Source organism: Labeo rohita, chromosome 22, assembly GCF_022985175.1.
Source record: "Labeo rohita strain BAU-BD-2019 chromosome 22, IGBB_LRoh.1.0, whole genome shotgun sequence".
NCBI classification, from domain to species: domain Eukaryota; kingdom Metazoa; phylum Chordata; class Actinopteri; order Cypriniformes; family Cyprinidae; genus Labeo; species Labeo rohita.
In genome coordinates this window covers 59,216,809-59,239,053 of record NC_066890.1, presented here as the reverse complement: position 1 = coordinate 59,239,053, position 22,245 = coordinate 59,216,809, and the positions used below count along the sequence as shown (strand labels likewise).

The 22,245-nt window shown below is 34.5% G+C and overlaps 1 long non-coding RNA gene across 5 annotated transcripts in view; it reads left to right on the top strand.

Annotated features, from left to right (window-relative positions):
• LOC127153193 (uncharacterized) overlaps positions 1–20,559 on the top strand; it is a 59,878-nt gene extending 39,319 nt beyond the window's left edge. Inside the window, exons 1-5 of one of the 5 annotated variants that reach the window (XR_007825212.1) lie at positions 10,951–11,116; positions 11,218–11,448; positions 13,766–13,814; positions 13,959–14,002; positions 20,362–20,559. This is a non-coding gene — a long non-coding RNA (uncharacterized LOC127153193). Of the gene's footprint in view, positions 1–1,212; positions 1,616–10,950; positions 11,117–11,217; positions 11,449–13,252; positions 13,296–13,765; positions 13,815–13,958; positions 14,003–20,361 lie in introns of those variants that run through there. The other 4 variants (XR_007825213.1, XR_007825215.1, XR_007825211.1 and 1 more) reach the window with 4 other exon arrangements.
• Positions 20,560–22,245: the final 1,686 nt, after the last annotated feature.

Below are 22,245 nucleotides of genomic sequence, written 5' to 3'. Positions count from 1 at the left end.
CACACCTGTGAGGTGGATGGATTATCTCAGCAAAGGAGAAGTGCTCACTAACACAGACTTAGATTTGTGAACAATATTTGAGAGAAATAGGCCTTTTGTGTACATAGAAAAAGTCTTAGATCTTTGAGTTCAGCTCATGAAAAATGGGGGCGAAAACAAAAGTATAATTTTTGGTCAGTGTACAAAGACAAACACCGTAGAAAATAAGAATGCTAGCATGCTAAGAATTAGCTACTTGTAGAAATCAAGTTTTTAATGATGACTATCTTGAGACATTTGGTTTGTAGATTATGTGTGATAATTAGTTAGCGAATTAGCAAACATTCTGGCAACCTTGATATGCTAATTGTGTATTAGCATAGAGGATTCCTGTACCTTCCTCTCAGAAACTAGCAATGGAGATGCAGCAATCCAGTGACGTATGCGCTGCATACTTTGGTAGAGGTTGTGTAGCTAGCACTAGAGTTTTGAGCGGCTAGCGAAGTCAAGCAAAGTAAATCGAGTGTTTGTTTTGAAGGTTGTTTGTCAGGGCGGTGGAGGAGACCCGTGTTGGGGCGTGTGATGCTGGAGGTGGTGGGGTGGGCCAGCCTGTTTTGATGGATACAGAAAGCACGCTAGTCCCACAGCAATTAGCTGCTTCTCCGCTAGAGCCGAGCTGTCAGGCTGATGGAGTCTCTCTGGCCTCGACTGTCAAGACGTCCTGACGGAGTCCAAACAAATGCTTCCACCCGCGTGTTTGCTTTGTGTTTGACCTGCTCTCTGGCTCCTCTTAACTTGATTGTAGCGAAATTGAAGCGCGCTCCTCCGAGGCTTTAACGCTAACACCGCCCATGCTACATTTAGCCGCTGTTCTTCTGTAGTCTTTTGTAGAGCCTTATGTACTGTCTTTATTTTCTTGAAGTCCACTTAAAAATCAGTCAGGTTCGTACATTTACAACAGTTTTTTTTTACTATGAGGTCTCAGACTGAAATGATTGAAATTTCCTGTACTTTAAAAAATATATATTAAAATATTTATTTTAAAATATTATTAAAATATTTTTTGAATATATTAAATTATTTAACATAATAAATAATGTGTATTTAATATAATTTTTTTATACAAAAATATTTTTGACAATATAATTTTATTGCAATAGAATCACACTGAAATGTAAATTATTAGGTGAGTAAAACATGCTGTTTCAGCCTTGCCAGCACTAACTGTTCCAGAAGCATCAGCTAAATCCAGCCTGCCATATTAACTGGCCGAGAGGACAAGTAAAGCACTTAATCTGCCATCCTGAATCGCATGCACACGAATGGATGGGTACCAGACTGGAGCACAAGAGGGCGGAACGGGGCGTTACTCCATCCGGCAGCGGTCGATACTCACGCCAGGAGGACTGAAGGGTGACGCCACAGACCGGCCGGCATTATGTGTGGATGTTTTCAGCTGACCGACACAAACCACTGCAGATCTTTGAGCTGTAGGTGTACAGATCTTATTTGAGGACATGGTGTTGAACAGGAGTGCAATGAAGCGTGAGGACTGCCAAGAAATGTCAGGATCTCTGCTTTATGTGTTATGAAGTATAAATGTGACTCCCTTTCTGGTCTAAAAAATGAGTAGAACATTATCTGGGCAAGATGCAATGAACAATTTAATATTTTGTTCTCATAACAATTATTATTTCACAATGTCATTTACATGTTTAAGATATTTTTCAGTTTTTCCCCACTCAATGCATGTTTTCCAAGTTTCTTAGGTAAACATTCACATTTTCTTGCAGTTTACTTGCCCTCTTTCTTACATCCATTCAACACCATCCCTCAACAATACCGCCTTCATTTTTCTTATATTGTCATTTTGTATCCAGAGCTTAAGTTGACATATCTATTTATTGATGGGTTTAGTTGTGTAGAGTGCTGTGTAGTTGGAGCTGTTTAGGTATCGACCCATCCCTTATGTGGCTCTCTGAAGCCTCTGCGCTCTTATCAGCGTAGAGGATGCGAGTTAGATAAACGGCTGTCTGATATATATCGCACACCGTCCCAACAACATCCTCTGCATTGCATGAAATGGATGGCCGACGCTGCTTTGAAGACGCTCGTCATGCGATGACAATCGTTTGAGGCAGTTTGGCAGGACAGGAAGTTCTAAATGATGGCCATTTTGAAAGCTTAAAAAAATGACACAAACGTTTAGAGATTAAAAACGTAAAACAGTGAAGACCATCGTCATGCTATGACAACCGTTTGAAGCTGTTTGGCAGGACAGGAAGTTCTAAATGACGGCCATTTTGAAAGCTTAAAAAAACACAAACAAAACAAAGACGTTTGACAACCGTTTGAGGCTGTTTGGCAGGGCATTAAGTTCTAAATGATGGCCATTTTGAAAGCTTAAAAAAATTATGCAAACGTTTAGCGATAAAAGGTAAAACAGTGAAGACGAAAACATTAATTATACACACAATTATTTCTGTTCTAAATGTGTTTGTTATTGACTCTCAGTATGAATGAAGTACAATTTTTAATTTTCCGCTTCTTTTAGCTCTGCCATCTTTTTTATCCTATGGGATTATATGCGAAAGATTTTTCATAAGGAGTCTCTGTTTTTTGTTTTGGTGGTACTTTGCTAATTTAGTATTTTGCAGTTACAATAACATTCACGTTGTTTCTGAAAGATACCGTGTACGAGAATTATGCGCAAACAAGTGCTAATGGAACGTTTTCTTTGAACGTTAAATCACCAGTGTTGTGTGTTTTTGACGCAGGATAAAAGTTTTGTTCTGTTTTTCGGTTTTTATATTTATGTTGTATGTCTCAGAAGTCTTCGTTAATAGTCATCTATTAATAAACCTTTCAATAACTTTTTCAGCTTCAAAGAATGTTTCGATTTTGTTGTCAACACAGCATTTTAAAAATGTTGAGCACACAATGTAACGTTTTTTTCATAAGATTTTGCGAAGAAAATTTGCGCACATAGTTATTTATGTTCACATAATTATTTTGCGTAGAATTTTTTATTTTTAAGCTTCTTTTAGCACTGCCATGTTAAATTTTTTTGTTCTATGGGATTGTCTTCTCTGTTTTCGTATTTGGTACTTTGTGGTAATTTACGCACAAGAACATTTTAGAAGAATATTTTATCAAAAGAATTTTTTAATCAAAAACATTGGTGATTTTATGTAGAGAAAACGTTTGATTAGCACTTGTTTATGCATAATTCTCGCACACGGTTTCTTTCGGAAACAACGTGAATATTATTGTAACTGCAAAATATTCTTCTGTTTTTCTGTTTGTATATTTATGTCTTATGTCTATTACGATGTCTCGGAAGTCTTCGTTAATAGGCACCTGTTAAAACTTTCAGCAATCTTTTCAACTTCAAAGCATGTTTTTGTTGTCAGCACAGCATCTTAAAAATGTAGAGCTCACAATGTAACATTTTTTCGAACTATTGTGTGAAGAAAATTTGCGCACATAATTATTTATGTTCATGCAATTATTTGGGGTACAATTTTTAATTTTTAGGCTTCTTTTAGCTTTGCCATCTTTAATTTATTGTCGTATGGAATTGCCTTCTCTGCGAAAGATTTTTCATTAACGAAAGCGTTTTCGCATTTGCTACTTTCTGGTACACTGTAAAAAATAAAAAACACAATTTGTTGAGTCAGCTTAAAATAATTTGTTACCCTGCTGCCTTAATTTTAAGTTCAGTCAACTAAAATAAGTTTAGTCAACTTGAAATGGTAAGTAACAACTTAGATGTTTGTGTTTGCTAAACTTAACAGATGGGTAAGTAACCCAGCTGCCTTAAAATTTTAAGTTGATTCAAATCAAATATCTAAGTTGTCACTTAGTATAATTTAACATTTCAAGTCGAATAAACTTTTTATTTCAGCAAATACCAACTCAGCAAATTGTTTTTTACAGTGAGTTTGCGTATTTTCTCAACTATTTTGCTGTTACAATAACATTCGCATTGCTTCTGAAATAAAAATGTCTGCGAATTTACGCAGCTATATTTTATATTTTATGCACAAATGCAATCACATTTTCTCAAAATGCTAATGTCTTGAGTATCTGACCAAGCATACGAATATTTCGTCAGATGTTCTGCTACCTACTTGTACAATGTCTCCGAGGTCTCCGTTAATGGGCGTCCATTCTGCGTCCCATAGTTGGACCGTCCTCTCTTTGATGTTCACCTATTAGATACTCGGATGAAGCGTCTCTCATCGTTGCGTGTCCCCGCGCTCTCATTATCACTCTTCCAAATTACCTTTGAAGTTGTTTTTACTTTTCTAAATTTATCCCCCCTGCCAACGCAATCTTAACAGCTCATTAGGCTACGAAAGCGCAGCATCCTGACTAAAACACTGCATAATTAAAAACGCTCGAGCCGCGAGTCTTTGCATCTCAAAAGCCATGTCTACAGTGAGGGCTTGTTGAGCCTTGTAGGTTTGACCAGGCTTTGTTCATTTGAACCAATTCAAACATTTTTAACGAATCCTAATGTCCTGTTAAACCTTAGGTTTTCTCTACTAGTCAATTCACAAATATATTCCCTTCAAAATTGGCCAAAATTAGGCTAATACCAGACAGTCTGGTTATTTATGGTGCATAGAACTTTTCAAAGCTATTCATGCTAATCTACAGTTATCCTGAGTGAGTGACCCAGTGCATTGTGGGCCACAGGCGGTGGTGCTGGCCTTTGCGAGCTGGTTTTATTCACTCGCTGTGGAAGAGGTCGAAGCCTGAGGCCAGAGATCATCTTTTTGTTCCAGCGCTCTCTGATGAAACCCCGACCTCTTTTTTTCACAGCGGCATTTTAGAGCGCTTTCCTACAGAGCCGATGCTATTGTTGCCCTATTCACACGCGTTTGACGGTTGTGTGTATATGAACGTGTGTGTGTGTGTTGTGTGTGTTCCTGAAGAAAATACAGCAAAGCTGAAGCTGGAGGTGCACAGTGTGAACAAAATCTATATCACAGTATGAATATTTTATAGCACAGCAACTGTGTATTTCATGAAATTTGTACTTTTGCTGGAAATTTAGTGGGAAAAAAATCTTGTTGTTTTTACATTTATTTATTTAATGATCTAGGTAAATAAATACTTGTACTAAATTATACTTAATAATAGCATAAATTATACAAATTAAGAATAATAATTAAGAATAAACTAGATAAAGTTTGTCAAGACAAACTTTAGGTTGTTTTTAAACCGTTGTAAAAGTCTGAAGTTTGAACAAATGTTTTCAAAGATTAGATACAGTTCCAATCTAAATTATTCAACCCTCTTGACCTGCAAGACATTTTACTGCAGAAAACAAAATTTTGTGAAAACAATTCAACAAAGGCATCGGTACAATATTGGAGGAAGTTTATTAATACACATTTGAGTAATTCTGAAAATGTAAGTTGATGAATAATGAAAGAAAATCAAATTGGCTCTAAACGTTCATATTCAAAATTATTCAACCCCCAAAAGTAAAATTTGGTGCAAAATCTTTTATTCTTTAAAAACACCAATAAATGCTGCTTGGAAGTGTTTAGAAGCTTCTGTCAACTCTCTACTGCAACCTTGGCCCATTCCTCACTTGGCCTATCCTCAGATCACTGATAATCTTTGATTTTCACTTTGCCACTGCTTTCTTCAAATTCAACCAAATATTTTCAATGAGAATTAAATCTGAAGAACGAACAGGCCACTCAAGAACATTCTGTGACCGAACCCTGAACCAAGCATAAGTAGATTTTGAATGTCTACTTTGGGATTGCTGTCCTGCAGGAAAGTCTATTGATCATTAGCTTCAGTCTTTGGACCAAAGACATCACAAATCTTGTCAAAATGCCCTGATACTTCAAAGAATCCATGATGTCTTTTATACGGCCATGATTTTCACTTCCTGCTACAGTAAAACAACCCCATAACAGGACTGATCCACCTCCAAGTTTGATGATAGAGATGGTGTTGGTCTGCTCACATTCTCACCAGACATACAGTACCGCTGATCCATGGGTCCAGAAAGTTCTAGTTTGGTCACATCACCCCATAAAACATTTTTCTAGAACTCCACAGGTCTGTCCAAATTCATTTTAACATGTCCAAGTTGGCCTTTTTGTACTTCTTGGTTCGGCAAGATGCCTTAACATGAAAGCCTTGTCTAGTGTTCATTTTATACTCTACATTGAAATGTTTTTCCTCATTTCATTGGGTCATCTTGGAAGTCTTTGGCTGTACATTGCAGTTTTTTTCTCAGTTGCTATGATCAAATATTTTGTGATATTGTGCTTTTTTGTTCAACACCCTCCAAGGGTTTCTGGTACAACATACTTTAAACGAGGTAATAAAGCTGCCAACTGTGTCTCTACGAACTTGTAATGTCTTAGAAATCTTCATGCAGCCTTAGACTTTCTAATAAGATAAAACTATTTCTTCTCTATAGCTTTTGTGAGAGCACAGTTGACTTTACCATATTTGCTACTAAAATTTAGCACATGCATGGGCTAAATGTATGTATGTGTAGCACCCCAATTGAATTCTGTTTTTTTTTTAAAGAGCTTCTAAAGGCTTAATTGTGTTTTAAGTCATTTTTGTTCCCTACCATAAAAATAAATGACTTAAAACGGCAATGTCAAATAGGGGTTGAATAATTATGACATAGCTGTGTTAATAAAGATCCTATAACTCAAAATTATTACATTATATATTGACATTATCACTTTTAATATGTCAGTAAACTGTTGTAGATACAATTTTATAAAGTTCTGGATCTTCGGAAAAGCTTGTATTTGTAAAGTACTGTAGTCTCTGGGGGGTTGAATAATTTTGATTGCAACTGTAGATGTTGATGGCTAGATACATGCCATCAATGATTTAACACATTGATAACATGATATAACAAGTTGTTAACCTGGTTTAACATGACTGACACATTACTAGCATGTTTCTAACATGATTAGCATGTTGTTATCATGTTTTAATGTGATTAGCTTGTTGCTAGCATGTTTTTAGCATGATTTACATATTGTTAGCTTGTTTTAGCATGATTATCATGTTAACATATTGTTAGCCTGATTTAACACATTGCTAACATGTTTTAGCATGATTTAACCACATTGTTTACGTTTTAGCATAATTTGCATGTTTGTAATGTGATTAACATGTTAGCATGATTAGCATGTTAGAATGTTGTTGCCAACATACTGCTAGTATGTTGTTAGAATGTTGCTAGCATGCTGCTAACATGTTTGTAACGTGATTAGCATGTTGCTAGCATGTTTTAATGTGATTAGCATGTCGTTAACGTTTTTAGCATGATGAGCATGTTGTTAGCATTAACACATTGATAACATGATTTAACATGTTGGTAACATGTTTTAACATGATTGACACGTTATGTTTTAATGTGATTAGCTTGTTCCTAGCATGTTGCTAACATGTTTTTAGCATGATTTACATACTGTTAGCATGTTTAGCACGATTATCATGTTAGCATATTGTTAGCCTGATTTAACACAGCATGTTTTAGCCTGATTTAACCACATTATTAACATGTTTTAGCATAATTTGCATGTTGTCGGTATGTTTTTAGCATGTTGCTAGCATGATAAGCATGTTACTAACATGTTTGTAATGTGATTAACATGTTGTTAGCATTTTTTAACATATTAGAATGTTTCTAGTATGATTAGCATGTTGTCAACATGCTGCTAGTATGTTGTTAGAATGTTGCTAGCATGCTGCTAACATGTTTGTAACGTTATTAGCATTTTGGTAGCATGTTTTAATGTGATTAGCATGTTGCTAACGTTTTTAGCATGATGAGCCTGGTGTCAACATTATTTAACACATTGATAACATGATTTAACAAGTTGTTAACATGTTTTAACACAATTAAGATGTTGTTAGCTTATTGTTAATATGTTGTAAGCTTGTTGCTAACAGGTTTTAACAAAAGCATGTTAGCATTATTTAACACATTGATAACATGATTTAACAAGTTAACATGTTTTAACATAAATAACATGTTGCTAGCTTGTTGCTAACATAAGCATGTTAACATTATTTAACACTGAGAACAATTTAGGTTGTTAACGTGTTTTACACGATTTAGATTTTGCGGGCATTGTTCTAGCAGGATTAGCATGTTGGTAACGTTTGTAATGTGATTAGCATGTTGCTACCATCATTTATCAAATTGATAACATTATTTAAGTTGTTAACATGTTTGTACATGATTAACAAGATGCTAGCATGTTTCAAGCATGACTAGCATGTTGTTACTATGTTGCTAGCATGTTTTTAGCATGCTGAGCATGTTGCTACCATCATTTAACACATTGCTAGCATGTCTTAACATGTTACGTGATTTAACACATTGTTAGGTGTTTTAATTTACTGTTAGCATGATTTAATACATGTTTTAGGCATATTGATATCATGATTAGCATGTTGCTAGCATAAATTAGTACACTGATATCATGTCTTAGGTGAGTTGTTAGACTTGGTTAGTCAGATAGACAGATTATAAATATTAGAAGTATTAGAATGGAAGCTTGGAATGGAGTCTAAATGGACTAGAAATAGTAAATAGAAGGGAAGCTTGACTGAGTCTCAAGGGATTCTGGTATTTGACAGTTGAATTTTGAATAGTTTTGGCTCATTTGAACATTCCGTCAATATCAGTCTATGGGATTTTTATGATTTTTAATCTTCAGCTTTGAAAAAGTCAGATCAATCTGAAAAGATATAGCACACTAAGTCAGAACAGTCTAAAGATCCCAAACAGATCTCTACCAATTGACGTATTTCTGTGGTATCCAGTTTCGGCTGAGGAAATATGAAGAGCTCAGGAGCTCCTGTTGCTGTTCTCATTCACGGAGGTCAAACCAGGAGCATTTGAGGTCACACATAATAGTCCGTCTGACTTATTTATGAAGGGAAACATTGATTTCTTTTTCTTTCAATCGCTGTAGACGTTCCGCGTCTTAGACTGGATCTGAACACACAGGCGCATGAACTAGATTAAATGCAGTCGCTGATTCAATTGTGGTCAAGCATATTTCAAAGCATCTACAGTTAAAAAAAAAAGACCATGTGACCTTGTTTCTCCAACATGCCCATGATGCATTGTGTCTGATTCAATGCTTTGGTCAGCCTGAGATTTTAAAGATTGCTGGTTTTAAATAGCATGAGACCAATCATCATTGTGAATGCAAAGCAGCGTTAACATATGCAGGAGTTGATTGTGTTCAGATATAAAGATACAGAGCAATTGCTGACCCAAATACACTGGAGTAATTCATGAAAATCATTTAAATTGTGTTAAAAGGACAAAACAGACCAATAACGATGCCCTTTGTCATTTTTAGAGCTGAAAATGTTGGAAAATGAGCTGAAAAAAGGTTTCTGTGTGTTTTTGCAACGTTGAGTAATGTATCACAGACAAATCTGACGAATCCTTTCATAAAGTGTAGAGAGAGTGTAAATAAGAGATTGATTGTGCAGTGTAGAGAGCTTTGTTGATTATAATGGAACTTTGTGAGATTGCGATAAACTAAGACGAGTGACAGCTTTTAATGACTTTTAAGGGAGTTTGTAAATGAGATATTGATTTAATACAACCGTTAAATACAAGAAGATAATATTAAGTGTCTTACATTGTCTGACTTTAAAACTACTGCCTGATTTTGCTTTATTTTGTCATCAAAAATCGTTTGAAACAAGTCACAATTGAGCCGCTGCGCATCTCCATTCAAACACAGCGGTGTTTCGTTTATGCATGAACGTGCGTTTTTAAACTAATCTAGTGAGTCGATGATTCAATTTCTCATTCATAAGACACTCACTTGCTTTATTCCTGAATGAATTAGCCATTTGAACGAATCAAATGAATGAATGATTCAGTAATTAAATCAGTGACTTGCCGCCACCTACTGGCAGATATAGTTTAATTAAAGTATCTTTTCAGTTGAAAGATTTTATATTTAAAACATTAATCTCAACATAAAATTATGAATTTGTTTGCACTCATGCCACCTCTGGGCCTCATTAAACATGAAAATACACCTACAAGCCACTTTTGTGTTCTTCTGTGCCACCTCTGTAGTACAAATAAACTTTCTTAATACTGATTTAATTTGATTGGTAACTTATTCTACTTGTTCTTATTCTGTTGATTTAATTAGCCATTTTAAAAAGCTTATTTTTTAAAAATTTGACAAAAGATGACATACTTTTAGTAAAGTTAGAAAAATGATATTACAAAGAATATCACCTTGTATTGGGAAAGCTAATTTTTGATCAGATTTTTTGATTATTGATTAGAAGGTGCTCCTGAAATTTTCACTGTGCTCCACAAATGCTCCTAAAAAGAAAAGTAGGTGTAGAGCCCTGATGGATTTATTGCATTTTGGGGAAAAACAAGAATTGGTTTTTATAATAAATCTTTGAAAATCAAAATCTGTTTGAATTAAATTTTTAATGTTAGTATAGCCTAAAGATGCTTTGTGAAAGTTTGAAACAGAAAATAATGGTTTTCATCTTGTCACTTTCTTGGTAAAGAAAATACATTTTTACTCAAATGAGATTTATAGCGTTTGGGAACCAAACTCTTCATATATAAAGTGAAAGTGAAGAATATAACTATTCTCTTTTCATATATTCCCCGATCACATGCTATATTGTTTAATAAGCCTGAAATCCACATTCAATCATTTCATTTTTTCAGGTGGTGTGTAATTACATTAATTTAAAATCTCTTGGCTCGACAGACTCTCTGACGACGCGCCTCTTAAAATACTTAATTGAGGCAAAGACGCGCGTGAAAGCAGCGCGCGCACTGACTCACCGGCATTAAGCAATTAGCCGCCTTTGATAGACAAAACCTGCCGTAATCTCATTAGTCTTTAATAGACAAATTGCAGTGGTTTGAAAAGACGTGTAAAGTCTGTTTCTCCTACGGAGACAGAGCGGGAAAATACGGCTCACTTAAATGAACTTTATATGATTTATTTTGCAGTATTCGAATTGTCGTGTAGCAACAGAGGCCTCGGCGGCATATATGCTCCATTAATAGCGGCATAACACGGCGTTAAGCAGCGGAAATGTCCTGAAGCGTGTGGTAATGTCAGCCTGTAGTTTCTCACATCAACACAAACCAAATAAGCAGCAGCCGCGGATCCTTGCGACAAAACATTATTGTTTTCCTCTCACCTCTAATAGGATTTCTCGGGTGTCTGCGGCGCGTTGAATTACTACCGAATAACGGCAATAAAGCAGAAACGCGCGGACAGGCGGCAGCGGGGATTTCCGCCGATCTGTCTCCAGCGGGCCGTCCGGCGTTATGAGCGAGCTCGTTTGTGATATTGGACCTTTCTATCATCCCGCTAGCGGAGACTGGCGGAACACGGGCCTGGAAGGGTGTTGGTATGGGACTGGAGGCGAGGATTGCCGGTGAGGAAGAGGCCGTTACAGCCGTTACTCAGCCGGGAGCGTTCGTTAAATGGAGGCCGTTTAAAAACTCCCGCGGTTTCACAGAGCGGGAGAAGATATTGTGAAAATTATAAAAGCTGTATGCAGCGTGTAGTTTTCAAGTTTTCATAACTAACTTTTCACATTAGTTTCTCCATTATAATGGTGTTTACTTAAAAGTTATACATATACGTGTTTGCTTTCATGATTTTTATGATATATTACTTGTTTTATGAAAATATTTTATTAGTATATTTTTTTTTTATTGGGTGACATATATTATAAAATCCATATTATATAAACGTATAATAAATAAAATGAATGTAGATATTGTAAAAATAATTCTAATTAAATTAAGTAATATTTAATTAAATAATTTTGGATATATATGTGTGTGTGTGTGTGTGTGTGTGTGTGTGTGTGTGTGCGTGTATACATGTATATATGTGTGTGTATATCTATACATATATATGTATGTATATATGTGTGTGTGTATATATATATATATGTATATATATATATATATATATATATGTATGTATATATATGTGTGTGTGTACATTTTTTTTATTTTAATTTCATTAAACGTGTGTGTGTGTATATATATATACATATATATAATATTTCTGTATAAAATGGCAAAAAAAAATTGAATATATATATATATATGAAATATATATTAAATTAAATATTTAATTATTTTTTTAAATTAATAATATTAATACATAAAAAAATGTATTATAACAACAATAAAATTATCAAAAAAGATCTTGAAATGTTTAATTCATTTAATTAAATAATAATATGTAATTAAATAATTTTAATATATAGAAATATAACATTTCTGTATTATAACAACAATAAAATGAACAAAAAAATTGTAAAAAAAAATACAATGAATTAAATTAAAAAATATTTAATTTAATATTTTTTTCAAATTAATAATAATAATAGTACATGTAAAATTTAAAATCTTCTGTATTATAACAAAAATAATTATACTTAAATATGTAATTAAATAATTTTTGAATTTAATTATACAATGTCTGTATTATAACAACAAAAAAATATCAAAACATCTTGTAAAATAATTTTAATGAGTTAAGTTAAATATTATATTATACATATTATATATTACTTTTTTTAAATTAATAATAATACATGTAAAATTTTAAATATTCTGTATTATAACTACAATAAAATGATCAAAAATAGATCTTATAAAAATAATTCTAATTAAATTTTAATTTTAAAATTTTAAATATATATTGTGTGAGTACATTTTTATAAGCTTTTAATTTAATAAAAAAACATTAACATCAAAATATATAGATATTTAATGATACATGTAACAAAAAATGTTCTAGATAGATAAAGCATGGTTATTATAACATGTATATGTATATAGGTGTTAAAAATCTGAATATATTGTATGTTTTTTAAACTTTTCTTTGAAGCACTTCATAAGTGGTTTTATGTTTCATGCCAGGAGTAATTGAGTTTTGACTAATTTTGAGTTAAATCACATGAGTCCCTTGTTGAAAAGGTGTTTTGCTATAGTTTGAGCTGGTTTTAGCTAGTTTAGCCTCAGCTGGAATTGGTTAATTGTTCTCCACCTCAACCGGCATCCGAAATCCCTCAAATGATAAAAACAGCTCAGCTAGGCCGGGCTAGGCCAGCCGCTAACCACCTTTAGCTGTTTTTTGTCAGCAGGGAGGTAATGCTAATGGGCGAGCGAGAAAGATTTTAATTAAAACTTTTATTCTCTTGCTTTTTTCCCAGAGATATTGAAACGAGGAATAATTAACGCCGCCGTGGGAGTCGTTCCAGTGAGCGCTGAGTTTTATTGACACAACCGCCGCACATCTGCGCCGTAGCACATCTGCTAGTGCTAACGCTAAACTGAGCAGAATTATATTTGCACTGTAATTTTATTGTTATCTATTTCAATAACGCAACTCTCCGGTGTAAAATCACGTCCTTTATGGAGACGAAATCTCGCCTGCGTCGTGTCATATTGCGAGCTGCTGAATTAAACAGAGGCGAATCTGGAGTGCCGCGCCGCTTTCTGAGCCCCAAAGCAAAGAAAAACACAATTATGGGGCGGCACAAAACACAGAAACCACAATAAAGCGCCGACAAAGAGAGCAATTTATTCTCAAATATTCTTCTTTTTCATTTCGAGATGTGTGAAGTGCCAAAAAGTAGCTTCATTGTCAATCCAACTACACAGAAGAATCAAAGAGGAGAATCAAATCTAGTTTTATGCTGAATGTGACCTTGGGGTGTTTTCTTTCAGGTCCTTGTGGTGTTAATCCACACAGCTGGATACTAATTGGTCAGATCAGGTGGGTAAAACAAGATGAGCAATCACAAACCCAATCGCATGCTATTAAAATGGCTATGGATGGACATAGACTTCAATTTCTATCTCAAATGAGCCTAAAAGCAACATTTATGACTTCTCTGAAGATGTATTTTTGCGTTTGCAGGCTGTTGCTGATCCACTTCAGGCCTGATTACGCTAAATATAAAGGTGAGTTTTTCTGTAATATTCTATTTTAGTCATTTTTGCTGGAAATTCAACAGTGTTTATGTATTTCAGCTGATGTAGTCACGTGATATTGTCTATTTTTGGATAATTCTGTGAGTTGCATAGAGAAAATATTAATAATTTGTTTAATAAATGATTTGTATGGATGTACATTTTTAAAATAAAATGTAATTTTTTTTGTAAAAATGTAATCAAATTAATGAAATGTAAAAAATGTTGTTTATAAATTTTAATAATCACCTGACAAAGTTTATTTTTTGGAAGATTTTGTAATTTGTGTAAACCAATAAATACATTCATGGATGTAAATTTTAATAATTAAATATAAAATTGTTTAAAAATTTAAAAGGCTAAATTATAGTTTTTAAAAATATATATTATATTATATTATATTATATTATATTAAAAAATTATATTAGAAAACAAGCTTGATATATTTTATTAATCGCATGATAATTTTGGATTATTTTTGGACAATTCTGTGAATTGTGTATTTACTAATTTAATAAATATTTTTAATTTTAAAAATAAAAAATAAAATTATTTAAAACTTAAAATAGATCATATTCATAAAATAGTTTTAAAATGAAAATTTAATATTTTAAAATAGTAAGAGCAATAATCCTCAAATTACATTAGAAAATGTTTTTAAATATTTATTAAAAATTATGTTTATTTTTTTGTGAATTATTCACAATTCAGTGAATTGTGTATATGAACCATTTTAATAATTGTAAAGAAAAAGTATTAATAAATTCTTAAATAAATATTTTTTTTATGGATTGAAATTTTAATAATTGTTTACAATTAAAATGTTAATTATAATTCAAATGTTATTAAAATAATGAAAACAATCATCCTTAATTTTTTTTTTAGAAAACATGGTTTATATTATGTAAATTATGTGCTTACTAGTTTAATATTTTTTTTATAAATATACATTTTTAAAGATAAAATTTTACATTTCTTTAAAACTTTTTTTAAGTAGTAAGAATGATATATTTTATTAGGAAATGTGGTATATATAGTTTAATAATCACATGACAATGTCTGTTTTTGGAAAATTTTGTAAATTAGGTACATGAATAATTTCAATAAATGTAAAGAAAAAGTACAAATAAGTTCTTTAGTAAGTAATATTAATTTTAATAATTAAATGTAAAATTGTTTAAAAATGAAATGAAACATTTTTATAAAATTATCTTAAAATAATTAAAACAATAATCCTCAAATTATGATAGAAAATTTTATTTTAATAATCATGTGATAATGTCTTTTTTGAAAAAATTGTCAATTGTGTACTTAATTGTAATAACTGTAAAGAGAAAAGTCTTTAAGAAGTTTAAATTGTCATTTAAAAAAATGATATTAAAATAATAGACAATATTCCTCAAATTATATTAGAAAATGTGGTTGATATATTTTAATAATCACGATGTCTATTTTTTATCATTTTAAAAAATAAATTTTAAATTATTTAAAACTTAAAATAGATTATTTTCATAAAATTAGAAAATGTGGTTTATATATTTTATTAATCAAGTTAAAATTCTCTCAGTTGTGTACTTGAATAATTTTAATAATTGTGATTAATATTTTTAATATTCTTTAATAAATATCTTAGAAAATGTGATATATTTTAATAATCGCATGATAATGTCTATTTTTTGAAAATTGTGAATTTTGTATTTACAAAAATATTTTTGCATGCAAAAGCAAACAGCATAAATGTAAAAACATTTAAAATAATTTAAAACTTAAAATAGATAATTTTCATAAATTACTTTAAAAGAGTAAAAACAATAATTCTTATATTATAAAATGTGATTTATATATTTTAATAATCACATGGCAATGTCTATTTTAGGCTAATACAGTGAATTGTGTGCTTAAATAATTTTAATAATTATAAATAATATTTTTAAATAATAACAAAAATTGCAAAAAAAAAGTATAATTAAAAATAAATAAATAGAAACAATTTAATAACAATGCTAATTTACGCATTATATTAAATGTGAGTTCAAATAAATAACTAAATAAAAACTGATAAATCAGCATCTTCAACAAATAAGATGTTTGTGGGTGAATGTGTGCTCCTCTCATTTAAGAATTCAACTTGCATAGCAATGATAAATGACATGTTTTCTCTCTGCTAGCACACATGATCGTATCAAACTGGGCATCAAGAGGCCCTCATCATCACATTTAATCTTTAATTTAACGCCCAGACGCTCTATTAACAAGAAGAAAACACTGGTTCCTCTTTGTTTTGGCACTGCACTACAAACAAGCGCTAATGCTAATAACACACGCAGGCGATTTCAAAGACGTCTTTGTGCTGGAAAAAAGGTGACTAGTGACAAAGACGCAGGCCTTGAAAGCGATAACAGCCTTTATATACGCACAACACTGACTATTTCTGTCTCGGATGACGTTAACGTGAAGAAACGCTGACGCGACGCGTTTAACATCAATGTTTACCTCATAATCTGACGCGTTTCCAAATGAAAAAGCCACCGGCTCATGTATTTCACGCTAACGGATGAGTTTCTTTTGATGTAGAGCGGCTAGAATCAAACAAATGACTTTAAAGACTCCAAAATACAACCAGACGTGATGTAAGCATCATTATGAGATGAAGGACGATCCTTTATTGGTTTTCAAAGCGCTTCTTATCCTCGTTTCTTTCTTTAATCAAGCGGCTATCGTTCTCAGACGCCGTTGTTAGCATCATCTTGACCCGCTTTGCTTTTCCCGTTCGGCTGGGTTTCTCTGAATTATCTGAACACATCAGACAGCGCAGAAAGAAAGCGTCCTTGAATTAAAGCACACAATTAGGTGTGTTTTATCAGGATTGTAATGATTTGCTGGCGGATTGAAGCGGGTTTATTTCCGCTCCTCTGGGGTTCGCCGGCGTTACGAATGTTATTTGGCCTCTGGCCTAAACAAGCTTCAGGAGCCCCAGAGACAGACCTGAACTCCACGTGAACCGCTTCGCTAATTGAGCCGTTTGATTTCACCAGCTAGAAGAAAAATTAACCATTCAAACTGATTGGAGATTGTGATTGAGACTCTCCCAGACTCATTTCTGTGAACAGTGCATTTGCTAGTGCTAATTGTGTTCCTTTAGTCTTGCTGACGACATGTTCAAGAAAACAGGCCAAGGCTTGGGTGAAGTATTTTTTTCACACACATATATATATATATGACTGGGGCAAGTTGTCACATGTGTTTGTGTGAATGACACCGTTTATTTATTACACTTTCTGTTAGTCAAAGCAATAATTTAATATTCTTCTACGTTTGGATTATTGTACTAAAACCACTCAGGAATCCTTGGCAGCTACACAGAGCACCTTAGCAACCACTTGGCAACACCTTAGCAACCACTAGGAACACCTTAGCAACCATGGAGTCATGTGCTTAAAACAACCTTAATACCTTAGAAAGTGTGTAGCAACATGTAAAAAAAAAACACTCGGAACACCTTAGCAACCACTTAGCAACACCTTAGCAACCACTCAGAACACCTTAGCAACCGTGAAGTGACATACTTAAAGCACCCTAAACACCTTAGAAAGCGTGTAGCAACATGCAAAAAAAAAAAAAAAAAAAAAAAACTCAGAACACCTTAGCATTTACATAACACCCCGTGGCACCTTAGCAACCACTTAGCAATGCCTTCGCAACCACCCGGAACACCTTAACAACCACAGAGTGATGTGCTTAAAACACTCTGAACACCTTAGAAACTGTGTAGCAACACCAAAAGATAATAAACTCTCAGAACACCTTAACAACCCCATAACAACATGTAAAAAAACACCCTGAACACCTTAGAAACTGTGTAAACACCAAAAAAAAAAAAAACTAAGATTGCCTTAACAACCCCGTAACAGCATGTAAAAAAACACCCAGAACACCTTAGCATTTACATAACACCCAGTGGCATCTTAGCAACCACTTAGCAATGCCTTAGCAACCACCCAGGACACCTTAACAACCACAGAGTAACCGTATAGCAACATGCAGAAACACACTCAGAACACCTTAACAACCGCATATCTACATCCAAAAACACTCAGAACACCTTAGCAACTGCATATGTACATCCAAAAACACTCCCGAACACCTTAACAACCACATATATCCATCCAAAAACACTTAAAACACCTTAGCAACAGCATATCTACATCCAGAAACACTCAGAACACCTTAGCAACTATAAATGTACATACAAAACACTTAAAACACCTTAGCAACCGCATATGTGTGTCCAAAAACACTCAGAACATTTTAGCAACCCCATATGTGCATCTAAAAACACTCAGAACACCTTGGAAACCACACATTTATGTACAAAAATGAACAACTTAGCAACAGAATATGTATGTGCACCTTAGCAACCACATAGGAACATTAGAAAACACTCCAAACACCTTAGCAACCCCTTAGAACACCTTAACAACCAAAGAGTCATGTGCTTAAAACAGCTTAAAAACTGTGTAGACACATGCAAAAATACAGTCAGAATGCCTTAGCAACTGAATATGTATGCCCATAAATACTCAGAACACTTTATCAACTACAAAAGAACATGTAAAAAACACTCAGAACACCTTAGCATTTACATAACACCCCAGAGCACCTTAGCAACCACCCAGAACACCTTAACAACCACAGAGTGATATGCTTAAATCACCCTGAACACTTTAGAAACTGTGTAGCAACATGCAAGAAACATTCAAACTACACACTCAGAACACCTTAGTAGCCACATATCTGCATCCAAAAACACCCAGAGTACCTTAGCAACCCCATAGCAACATTTAAAAAAACCCACTTAGAGCACCTTAGCATCTACGTAACACACCTTCACAACCACAGAGCAATATGCTTAAAACACCTTAGAAACTGTGTAGCAACATGCAAAAACACACATTTAGAACACCTTAGCAACTGCATATCTATGTCCACAAACAGTCAAAATACATTAGCATCTAACACTCCAGACCATCTTAGCAATTTAGCACTAAGCAATGCCTTGTCAACCACCCAGAACACCTAAACAACCACAGAGCAATATGCTTATAACACCTGTAGCATTATGCAAAATCACACTCAGAACACCTTAGCAACTGCAAAGCAATATGCAAAAACACTAAGAACAACTTAGCAACCACACAGCAACATTCCAAAAAACCCTTAGAACATCCTAGCATCTATGTAACACCCCAGAGCACCTTAGCAACCACTTAGCAATGCCTTGTCAACCATCGGGAACACCTTAACAACCACAGAGTGATATGCTTAAAACACCTTAAAATCCATGTAGCAACATGCAAAAACATACTCAACAGCATGTATACATACCAAAACACTCAGAGCACCTTAGCAACTGCATATGTACATCCAAAAACATTCAGAATACCTTAGTAACTGTATATATACATGTGAAAACACTCAGAACACCTTAGCAACCACATACGTGTCCAAAAACACCTTAGAAACCACATGTATACATACCAAAACACTCAGAACACCTTAGCAACTGCATAGCAACATTAAAAAAAACACTCAGAACACCTTAGCAACCGCATGTATACATACCAAAACACTCAGAACACCTTAGCAACTGCATATGTACATTGAAAACATTCATAACACCTTAGCAACAGGTATTGTTTGTACAGAACTCTCAGAACACCTTAGCAACCGCATACATGCATCCAAAGACTCAAAACACCTTAGTAATTGTGTATATATACATCTGCAAACACACAGAACACCTTAGCAACTGCATATTTACAATAAAAAACACTCCGAACACCTTAGCATTTACAGAACACACCCGAACACCTTAGCAACCAATTAGCAATGCCTTGGCAACCTACCAGAACACCTTAACAACCTCAGAGCGACATGCTTAAAACAACTTATCAACTACATAAAAAAAACATGCAGAAACACACTCAGAACACCTTAGCAACCACATCTGTATGTCCAAAAACACTGTAGCAACTGCATAGCATCATAGCAACACCTTAACCATCCACTTTAGTGTCCACCCAAACAACTTCATAGCAACTATTCAGAACACCTTATCAACCACATAACAACATGCAACATGTCAAACACTTTAACCACCTTGAACACCTTAGCAACCATATAGAAATGTGGGAAAAAAACTCCTTAGCAACTGTATAGCAACACCCTGGCAACCAGCCAGAACGTTGTAGCATTATAGCATTGAGCACCTACAAGAATCATTTTCTTCATAAAATGAAAGTTGAAGTGCTGTTTTATTAATGTTATTACTGCTCTGTTTTGTTTTCCAGAATCCTGGCCACATCACGGAAGCCGTCCAAATGCCTGTGGATCCAAAGATGCGCTTTTAAACGCCAGTTCTCACCCTCTTTACCTTTGAAACACGGCACCTGGCCCAGCTCGTTACCACCTCCTCAATAATTCACGCGCGCCTTAGCATCATGTATTATTCATGCACTAAAGGAAAGCACGTTTTAATTTAGCGACAGCATCCCAACCCACCCCCCCCCACATCCCAAACTCCACAGCTGCCGGCCCGCTACACACAGACATCCACCGCGATCCACCGCAGAGCTCAGGCAAGAGTGACAGGTTCCGGCAAAAGCGTGCGATTCCCCCGACGCAGCTCGCCAGGAAGCACTCCACCGCCGTTTAAAAACCGTCCCATGGTTCATTTGTGTTCAGATACTGATAGAGAACTAATTAGCCGCTCCCGCAGGCTAACTCAGCCGTGTGTTATTATGAAAATTAATGAATGGACTCCTTGATGGATATCACTCAGTTGATTATGCACGGAGTTACTTATGACTTCTGAGTTCTAGAGCGTAGGCGTCATGCTTTTGGGTTTGCTGCTGATCTTTACATTAGAAATGCAACAGATGATGACATTCAGAGCTTTGTGAGAAACGCTGCGGCAGCATTAGCGCTCGCTGTTTCCAGCGCGAGTGATGCACCTCATCCGGGCCTGTCATCTCCTCACGTTTTGTGTCGCCCCACTGTTCGTATTTGTTTATTTTTGAAATGACATAAAGCTGCTAGAAATGGTGGGGAAACCTGCTGCAACACCTAGAAAGCCGCAGCTCATTAGAGGGCCAGAAGTCGGCCAAGAGGCATCAATTACCACCGAGGGACATGGATCATATTTATAATTACACGGCATCGTGAACCATGAAAATCGTAATGTGGTTTAATCACCAGCTGTCTGTTCCCCAAGATCTCCACCTCTCCCTAACAAACGTCTGTTTTGATGACAAGCCTATCAAGTGACGACTCGATGGCAAGACAAACCTGAAAAGGGGGAATTAAAGAAATGCACAGGTTAAATAAATGTTTGCTGTTAAGTAGGGATGGAAATTGTGAGGAATTTAATGATTCTGGTTGCATTTACAACTCTGTTGGAAAGCAAAAATGTTGTTGTGTTGTCAAATGCTGAAATAGTTTTAATAATAAACATAAAACAAGAAAAGCTTCACTGGTTTCTTTTTTCTGCTAACTATGCATTAGCATATGAACAACTAGTCAGTAACTAGGGATTTATGAGACTTAAGTACAGGTTTTGGTTTATTTGATTTGACATGATGAAATTAATGTCTTCCCTGATAGCACACGTACATCTCAGACATCTATTTGACGTCTGCATTTACATCTGCAAGACATAGTTTGCTCATCTGCAATACGTCTATTGGATGTTTCCTATCAGATGTCAAATAGACGTCTATTTGATGTCTTTAAGATGTTAATGATTTAAAATGTATGTAAAACTGACATCTTACAGACGTCTGCCAGACGTTTGTACACAACAGATGCTTTCCAGATCAAGAGATCTTTAACAGACATCTTTGTAGATGTACATGTGCTATCTGGGTTGTGATTCAGTGGGTAAGTGATTGTGAAACTGGTCCAACTGATGTATGGGTTTTTGTGATTGAAAAGAACCGGAGTTCAGTCGTCAGTTCTGTCTAGGCCTATATTTGATTCACGAAAAAGACCCAGTGAACTGACTCAAGCGTTCATGAACTGGGGTTCACTAAGATTAATTCGCTAAAAGAACTAATATAATCATTAGTTCGATAATCGCAGTTCAAACCACACACTGAATGCATTGTGTGTTTTTATTCACTAAAAAGAGCCGACTCATATAGTGGTTTGCTCGGGAATCGGAGTTTGCCAACCGC